The sequence below is a fragment of the Rhinolophus hipposideros genome (genome assembly GCF_964194185.1).
Source record: "Rhinolophus hipposideros genome assembly, chromosome: 12".
In the NCBI taxonomy this organism is placed as follows: domain Eukaryota; kingdom Metazoa; phylum Chordata; class Mammalia; order Chiroptera; family Rhinolophidae; genus Rhinolophus; species Rhinolophus hipposideros.
The window spans coordinates 13,629,124-13,639,108 of record NC_138058.1 but is presented as its reverse complement, the minus strand read 5'-3'; the positions used below and the strand labels follow the sequence as shown (position 1 = coordinate 13,639,108).

General features: G+C 41.1%; 1 gene segment (V, D, J or C); it reads left to right on the top strand.

Moving 5' to 3' along the window:
• The first annotated feature begins 9,146 nt into the window (after positions 1–9,146).
• LOC308505758 (immunoglobulin kappa variable 1D-13-like) lies at positions 9,147–9,637 on the top strand. The segment is given in 2 exons: positions 9,147–9,195; positions 9,321–9,637.
• Positions 9,638–9,985: the final 348 nt, after the last annotated feature.

Sequence of the window (9,985 nt, the reverse complement as noted above, 5' to 3'; positions counted from 1 at the left end):
ACGTCATGACTGGGTTGTTTCTCTGACACTGCTGCTTCTGCCTTCAGCTCAGCCCCATGGAGATCAAAATGTTCTAGATTAGAATGACTGAATTTAGATTGCAAACTCTTTGGGCTCTTTAAACTTTTAAGGTATTTGGGCTATTTGACCCCCTTAAACTGGTTGTTTGGGCTGTTTAGGCTCTTTGGGACTTTGCATGGGAAAAAAAATCCTCTAAAAATGGGATCTCAGTATTCTATATATTTCAGGTGCCCCCCACCCTGATACAAACAGAGACCCTCAATAAATTCATGTTTAGAAAACATTGTTATTCTTCATACTCATTTCTTACTAAGTGGACTGATTTAACTAAAAATTATTCACAATACCAAGGGCCATTATGAGGAATTTGAGATCCCCAATCTTATTTACTTTAAAATCAAACTGGTTATGTACCACATATCAGTGAAATTATATGGTTCTCTATTTTTGCTGTCTGACTTATTTTGCTTAGCATAATAATCTCGAGATCCATCTATGTTGTTGCAAATGGCAGTATTTCATTTTTATTATGGCAGAATAGTATTCTATTGTGTGTATATATACCACTCTTCTTTATCCAATCATCTATCAAAGGACACTTTGATTGATTCTATGTCTTGACCGCCGTAAATAAAGCTGCAATGAACATTGGAGCACATATGTCTTTATGGATAAATGTTTTCAGATTTTTGGGGTAGATACTCAAAAAAGCAATTGCTGGGTCACATGGGAATTCTATTCTTAATTATTTGAGTAACCTCCAAATGTGGCTGCACTAATCAGCATTTCCACCAACAGTGTATGTGGTATATAAAAATGAAAACCAGAAAGGAACAAGACAAAAAATGAAAACTCATAGACACAGACAATAGTTTAGTGGTTATGAGAGGCTGTGGGGACAGAGCCAGGAGTGCAGTTTCCAGGCTCTCGGCCTCACATGGAAAGGTGCTGGCTGGGGTAGTAAATGGCCATCAACTGTGATCAGATGGCCATCAGCTGTGGCTAGGTGGCCGTCAGCTGTAACCAGTGAGCCATTGGCCACTAATATAACTCCCATGGCTTTACTAGCAGAAAATGGGGGCTAGCAAGAAGATGGTGGCTGGCAAACGCAAATTGCAGTTAGCAAGGCGGAGTGCAAGTTGCAGATTGCAGAGAAGTGCACAGCAGGTTGCAGACAGTGTGGCTCCTGCTTCCTGTGTCGCCAACCCAGCTGCTAGCAAGACTAGTGGTATGACTCCCCTACCTATGGCTCCGTGGGTGTTCCTTTTTGGCCTCACCATGTCCTGCGTTCTTATGTGGGGAGCGGGACCAGAGACCCCGCCTGTTACCCTGCCTGACAGAGGCTAAGGAGGAAGAGGGATGGTAGATAAGAGTAAAAGCGATCAAATATACGGTGATGGCAGAACTGACTCTCACACAATGTGAGATATAAATGATGTATTACAAGTCTTGTACACCTGAAACCTACGTAACTTTATTACATTGTTATCCAAATAAACTTTAATTACAAAAAAAGGAAAGAAAGGATTAAGAAAAGTGCCAGGAAATTGGAAAAGAAATTGTCACAATTTTAAGCACTTCACACACCCTCAGCATTCTAAGCAGTCTTTCCATTGCCCTTCTAATTCCAAATGCCAGCGCTCTGAAGAACAACAGAAGCTCTTCCCAATCTTCCTTATTAATTAGCTGAGAAAAACTTTTCTCCAAATTGTGAAAGATTTTTCTCTGTCCTTATTGATACTGAAGCTACATCTTGGTGCTCAACCCCAGTGCTATACAGCAGCCCCTACCTCAGAGTACTAAAACAGTTCCAATAATGGGGCCTCAAATGGACCTCGACTAGTTCCTCTCTCTGAAACTGTTCTTTTTCTGTACACTCTTTAAGAATTACTCACCCTTTTCTCCATACTTTCTCCATCTCTCTTCATTTATTAACCTGAAACTTATTAGAAAAGTACCATGCTGGGGTTTCATTCTCCCAAAAGGGGAAAATATTCTAGAATTTGACAGCAGCCATCAAAATAGCCAATCAGGTAAATTAAATGAACTACTACCTAAACAATTTTCCTAGAATTTAATGCCTCAGGGTCTTACTGAGAGCACTTTTTGTTTCTCACAAATCCTGAAGGCTAATCTAGATGGTATACATTTTCCTAGGAGTTCCACTGTGTCGCAATATGTGGATGACTTGCTTCTTGCTCTTCTCACAGGAAAGCAGCATCCACCTGTTAAAAGTTTTGGCCTTAAAAAAGTTTTGGGTATTTTATTTGCCCCATTTCTGATGACACTATAGTTGAATCTGGGAGCATGGTTCATTTGCCCCTATTGCATCACCTGTCATTCGCTTTCTGGACAATCTTAGCTGGTGTTGGCAAAACTCACAATGCACCTTGTATCAAGATTTAAATATATTCCTAAAACCCATTGCCAGAATCAATATCTCATGAGAAGTCTTTCTGGTATAAAGCCCACAATACAGACCAATGGAATAGAATTGAGAACACAGCAATAAACCCACATAAATATGGACAGATAATTTTCGACAAAGAAGCCAAAAACATACAATGAAGAAAAGATAGGCTATTCAATAAATGGTGCTGGGAGAATTGAAAAGCCATGTGCAAAAAAAATGAACCTAGACTGCTATCTGTCATCATGTACCAAAATTAACTCAAAATGAATCTAAGACCTAAACATAACCTGAAACAATAAAGTGTATACAAGAAAACATAGGTACTAAACTTATGGACCTTGGGTTCAAAGAGCATTTTATCAATATGACCCAAAGGGCAAGGGAAGCAAAAGCTAAAATAAATGAATGGGATTATATTAAACGAAAAGCTTCTGCACAGCAAAAGAAACCATCGACAAAATAAAAAGGCAACCAACCAAACGGCAGAAAATTTTTGCAAACAACACCTCCAATAAGGAGTTAATAACACCTCCAATAAGGAACTCATATAACTCAAGAACAACCAGAAAACAAACAAACCAATTAAAAAATGGGCAGAGGACCTGACTAGACATTTCTCCAAGACATACAAATGGCCAATAGACATATGAAAAATTGTTCAACATCACTAATCATCAGAGAAATGCAAATCAAATCCACAATGAGATATCACCTCACACGAGTCAGAATGGCTATCAACAACAGGACAAATAATAACAAGTGTTGGAGAGGCTGTGGAGAAAACGGAACTCTCATCCACTGTTGGTGGGAATGCAGACTGGTGCAGCCGTTAAGGAAGGCAGTGTGGAGGTTCCTCCATATGATTTCACTGATATGTGCTATATAAAACTGAAAATATCAAAAGAACAAGACAAACAAATGAAGAAATAAAAATTGATAGACACAGACAATAGTTTAGTGGTTACCAGAGGGTAAGGAGGGAGGGGATTGGTAGATGAAAGTAAAGGGATCAAATATATGGTGATGGAAGGAGAACTGACCGTGGGTGGTGAACACACGTGATATATAAACGATGCATTGCAGAATTGTACACCTGAAATCTATGTAAATTTACTAATAATCGTCACCCCAATAAACTGTAATAAAAAATTTAAAAAGCCCACAGTAGATCCTAAGACTGAGGGCTTCATTCCCTTGCACTAGACCCTGTAACACTTTCGCTTTTCCTGTGAGAAAACCCAAGGGATAGGAGTTGAGATTGTCCAGGACCTCTGAGCAATATACAACATTGTTATCTTTCAGAATCCTGTTATCCCTAACCCTCACATACTACTAGCATCCATTCCAACTGAAAGTAAATTTCCTACTGTAATTGATTTATGCAATACATTCTTTAGTATTCCAGCTAATGAAGCTAGTCAACACCTTTTTGCCTTAATGTGGGAAGGAGAACAATTTTCCTGGAATTTCTCCTGAGAGCACTTTTTGTTTCTCACAAATTCTGAAGGCTAATCTAGATGGTATACATTTTTCTAGGAGTTCCACTGTGTTGCAATATGTGGATGACTTGCTTCTTGCTCTTCCAGCATCCAGGATGCTTGCTCTTACAGCATCCACCTGTTAAATATTTTGGCCTTAAAAAACACAAAGTCTCCAAAAAAGTTGTGGTTTACCCAAAACCATGACTGACATTTAGGATATCTGATGTCTGAATGAGGGCCTCACCTAAATCCAGAAATCTTGATGGTGTCCCAACTTTCCCAAAACCCAAAACTAAGCATTAGCTGAGAAGTTTTCTCATGGATTACTGTCAGAATTGGAAACCAAGTCTCACTGTTATGGCAAAAACTGTATGTTTCACTAAAGCAAAACAACCCTGACCCAATTTTTTTGGGAAGAACAGGGACGCATAGCCTTTAAAAACTTAAAGGAGAGTTTAATAAACCCACCTATTTGGGGAATTTAACAGGGTCTTTCATTTTTCTTTTGTGTATATGAAAAGGAAAGAGACACCCCTCTGTGTTCTCACCCAAAATCATGTGGAAAACCACTCACCCGTAGGGTACTATAGTCAGTAACTAGACCCTGGAGTATTGGGAAATCCCCTTGTCTTAGAGCCATTACTGCCACTGCCCTTTTTCCTTTAAGCTATTGATTAGGTTTTTTGTGGGATTCCTTTGAACCATCTTTATACTCTACCCAGTTAAAAGCCTACTGAATTCTCATCACACCCAATGTTTTTCAGTCAATTGCCTCACTTTCTATGAAATTCTTTAGTTAACTGCACCTGATAACTCTTTCATGTTGTTATAACTTTAACCCAGTTATTTTTCATCCTTCTGATATCCATGAACCCTCCAAACTGCCTAACTCTGATGGATCACCTCCTGACCCCTCATGATTATCTGTAGGAAACTGCTCTGGGGAATGCTGATTTCTCATGGTTTTCTGATGGTTCTTATTTTTAAAAATGAAAATGATAAATGTGCTGGATATTCATTATCCACAGCCTTTGATGTAACTCATGTATCTTTACCTTTAGCTACTTCAGCCCAACATGGTGAATTATATGCTCCTATCTGGGTTTGTACCTAAACCAAGCAAACTACTGCCAGCATTTATACGGATAGTAGATAATCTTTTGGAGTAGGGCATGATTTTGGAATGTTGTAGAGCCAACATGGCTTCCTTGCTTCCAGAGGAAATAAAAAAATGGTTCACATGTTCAGGAGTTATTGGATGCTATACTTTATATGCTGCTTTAGCTATTATTAAGATCCCAGGGCATTCTAAACGTGACTCTCTGGAAGGTAAGAAAAATCACATGCTGACACATCTGCAGGAATGCAGCCCTTAAAGAAACCAGCAGCAGTCCAACCTCTGCCATGGTCCAAACAGATATTTGCCCAACTGATATCTAAGGGAAACTGACTACAGAAGCCCAACCAATGGCATCAGATAAAGATTGCTAATATAAGAGTTGCTGGTTTCCCAAAAAATCTGAAAGCATTTCTCTATAGAGACACGTGTACTCCAATGTTCATTGCAGCTTTGTTTACGGTGGCCAAGACATGGAAACAACCAAAATGTCCTTCGATAGATGAATGGATAAAGAAGTTGTGGTACTTTGGGTATCCGATGGACATGCGTCCTATTTGGGAGACCACCTCAGGGATACTGTGGATACCTGATCATGGCATTGTACACCAGAAGCTAAACATTAATGAATGCCAACTATAATTTTATATATATAATGTGATGGCTCAGTGTGAGGTCGGAGGGATAGTAGATGGGGGAGGGGGGTTCACAGTGTGAGGGATATAAATGATGAACGTCTAAGTATTACCTTGTCTTGTACACCTGAAACTAATAAATAAATAAATAAATAAATAAATAAATAAATAAATAAATAAATAAAAGAAGTTGTGGTACATACACACAATGGAATACTATTCGGCGTTAAGGAAAGATGATATAGGAGCATTTGTGACAACATGGATGGATCTTGAGCGTATAATGCTAAGTGAAATAAGTCAGACAGAAAAAGCAGAGAACCATATGATTTCACTGATATGTGGTATACAAACCAAAAACAACAAAAGAACAAGACAAACAAATGAGAAACAAAAACTCATAGACACAGACAGTAATTTAGTGGTTACCAGAGGGTAAGGGGGTCGGAGGTGGGTGATGACGGTAAGGGGGATCAAATATATGGTGATGGAAGGAGAACTGACTCTGGGTAGTGAACACACAATGGGATTTATAGATGATATAATACAGAATTGTACACCTGAAATCTATGTAAATTTACTAACAATTGTAACCCCAATAAATCTAATTAATAATAAAAAAAAAAGAGTTGCTGGTTTGATAAAAACAGAATGTTCTACCAGAGTGGGGAACTGGTCAAACAGTGGAAGGGGTTAAGTAAGTACAAATTGTTATAAAGCAGTCATGAGGATGTAGGGTATAGCATAAGGAATATAGTCAATAATATTTTAATAACTATGTATGGTATCACATTTGTACTAGATTTATTGGGGCCATAGACGGTAGGGTGGTTAGGGTCATGGTGGCAAAGGTGAAGGGGTTAAGAAATATAACTTGGTGGTTACAAAATAGTCATGGGGATGTAAGTGAAAGCACAGGGAGAATCATCAATAATATAGTAATAACTCTGTATAAAGCAAGTACTAACAGAACTACAGGAAGAAACTGACAAAAACACAATTATAGAAGGGGACTTAAATACCGTATCCATGTATGTTCTTTTGCCCTTTGAAATTAATAAGATTTTTTGAGAAAAGTCCTTAATACCTTATGAATATCCTATTCTTCATCAAAGAGTCAGTATAAAATCATGGTTTCATATTTCTTTCCACGAATTATTGATTTTGATACTCAAAATTCCCCACATTTGGCAAATTATAATTCCCTTCCAAATGACTTCTCTTCACCTCATCATTCTTTTCGCTTTTTTTTTAAAAAAATTTTATTGGGGAAGGGGAACAGGACTTTATTGGGGAACAGTGTGTACTTCCAAAACTTTTTTCCAAGTCAAGTTGTTGTCCTTTCAATCTTAGTTGTGGAGGGTGCTGTTCACCTTCAAGTTGTTGTCCTTTTAGTCTTAGTTGTGGAGGGCGCAGCTCAGCTCCAGGTTCATTTGCCATTGCTAGTTGCAGGGGGCGCAGCCCACCATCCCTTGCAGAAGTCAAACCAGCAACCTTGTGGTTCAGAGGACTCACTCCAACCAATTGAGCCAACCGGGAACTCAGCGGCAGCTCAGGTCAAGGTGCCATATTCAATCTTAGTTGCAGGGGGTGCTGCCCACCATCCCTTGAGGACTCGAGGAGTTGAACCGGCAACCTTGTGGTTGAGAGCCCACTGGCCCATGTGGGAATTGAACCAGCAGCCTTCGGAGTTAGGAGCACGGAGCTCCTACCGCCTGAGCCACCGGGCCGGCCCCACCTCATCATTCTTGAACACTTCTTAATTTCTGGCCCAAACTTTGCAGAGTTACTTTGTGTTTTCCCATTCTAAACCTGGAATGAGGCATTTCTTCAAGAACTATTGCTTTGTTTTAGTAAAAAATAGTATTTAGAAACCAAGATCTGGGCACTGTGGGCGCTTCTTGGAACATGGGTGTCATTGGTACTGGGGTAGAGAAAATCTATTTATCTGTCTATCCATCATCTGTTTATATCAACACACACTTTCATATAAGACCTATGTCTAACCATGGCATCTCCAATTTCTATCCCAAACCAGTTTATCCTAGAAATTTCCTCTTCTAGTCTATAAATCCTTTCTCCAACAGTGAGAATTTTGTCTCCAATTATCCTTAATACTTTGACTTATGTGATCATCAACCCTCCTAAATGAAATGAATCTCTTCCTGTTACAGCCAACTACAATCCCCTTGCACGTGACTTGTCCAATACATCCACCCACATACTTTCTCTTGGCTCTAATACCCTTGTCAGGACACTGCGAACTTTGCACTCCGGCATGGATGCCCTCCCCGCCATGCCTGGGCTACACACCTACACTGAGTGCCCCTGCCTAAATGAATGTCCACAACTTGCTAAAAACTTAACACACGTACTGGTAAATAGTGCCACCACCGCCACATGAGGACACCAGTCCTAACCCCCCTCCAGCTCCATGATGGATCCCCCTCTATCAAACACAGATGCCTTTTCCATACTGTGTGGGCTCTGATACCCTGTGCAGGGCCCCCACCCTCACCTTCCTCTGTGCTTTTCTCATCACCCTGCTTAGACCCAAGGCGTATTCCAACCACTGAGAACTATTTTCTCTTAGAAATCAGAAGGGCTTTGTTGATAGAAAACACAATAATATCAAGGTTATACATACGCACTTAGTCTAGGGAAGCCTTCAGCTTCTGAAGACAATAGCTTGGGTTAAGAAGGAAGCGAGGCACAGGGAGTAACCCAAGGAGCTCAGGGAACATGTAATATAGGCATGGAAAAGACCTGCAGAAAGAAAAGGTGCTGACACATTTCATTTGTGGAGGAGAAAAATCTCTGACTGTGGCTGCCCGACATGCAGGTGGTGAGTAAGAGCACTCAGAAATGGAAAGGAACAGACCACTAAGCTGGAGGTGACAGGTGAGCAATGAGACTTACTCAGTCACTGGGCACTTCCTTACACAGCATGACATTCACTTTTTTTTTTAAGTTCTTAACTCTTATACCTCATTGAATCTCTAGCTGGCAACGGTGTTTATTTACCATACAAAAGGTTTTTAAGAATTCAACGAGAAAGAAGTTTTCTGTCCTCAAAAGGGTGCACAAGTACCAATGCAAAGAGCTGTCAAAATTTCTTGCAAGTAATAGGGTTGTGTCATACTCCAAACATCCAGTTTTAGATGGGGAAATAGCAAGAGAAGCATGACCTGAAGCTTGAACAGAGCAAGAACACTATACTCAGGACAATAGAATGGTTCTGTGAGTGTGAAGGAAAAACGCATTCCTTGCAGGCAAATGTGTGCTGCCCTGTGGGGCTGGGGCACCTGGTAGACATGACTGCCCCGTGGTATTGAGACCAGTCAGCCCTGCAGCTGGGCCCAACCTGCCCCAACCCTGCTTATTTGCATGTTACTGGGGTGCAACCCACAGCCCTGGACACATTAATAGTGTGGTCACACCCTGTGCAGGAATCAGTCCGGGCAGGACGTAGCGTGGACATGAGGGTCCCGACTCAGCTCCTCAGCCTCCTGCTGCTGTGGCTCCCAGGTAAGGAAGGACAACTGGGGATTTACTCTGCCCGTGTGGTCAGTGCCACGTAGACTGCAGGGGAGTTATAAGGCTGCTAACATCATTAAGAGTACGGATGTTTGCTTTCATGTTTCCCTTCTCAGGAGCCAGATGTGATATCCAGATGACCCAGTCTCCATCCTCTGTGTCGGCGTCACTGGGAGACACAGTCACCATCACTTGCCGGGCCAGTCAGGGCATTAGCAGTTACTTAGCCTGGTATCAGCAGAAACCGGGGACAGCTCCTAAGCGCCTCATCTATGGGGCATCCAATTTAGAAACCGGTGTCCCTTCGAGGTTCAGTGGCCAAGGATCTGGCACAGATTTCACTCTCACCATCAGCAGCCTGCAGCCTGAAGATGTGGCAACTTATTACTGTCTACAGTATCAGAGTTACCCTCTCACAGTGTTAGGAGCCTGAACATAAACCACGAAGCAGACAGCTGAGAGCAGGCCGCCCCAGCTGCTCCTCTTGGGCCTCCATCAGCTGAGAGCACTTCTCAGCTGCACCCCTCTTTGATGATGACTGGAGGTTTGGGTAGAAGTGTCCAGGGAAGCTCCTCTGTACCCTAACTCTCTGTCTCTCCTCGACCTCAGTGGCACATACCACGCCTCTCCTGATTTCATAAAGAACTACAATCATCACGCATGAGCTCTGGGCTATGGTATCAGTCAGAGTTCATAACGTAAAAGAGAAGCTATTCTAGTTATTCCACGCAGGAATTGTTTAATGTAGGGAATCAATGTCTAAAGTACATGGTTTCAATTG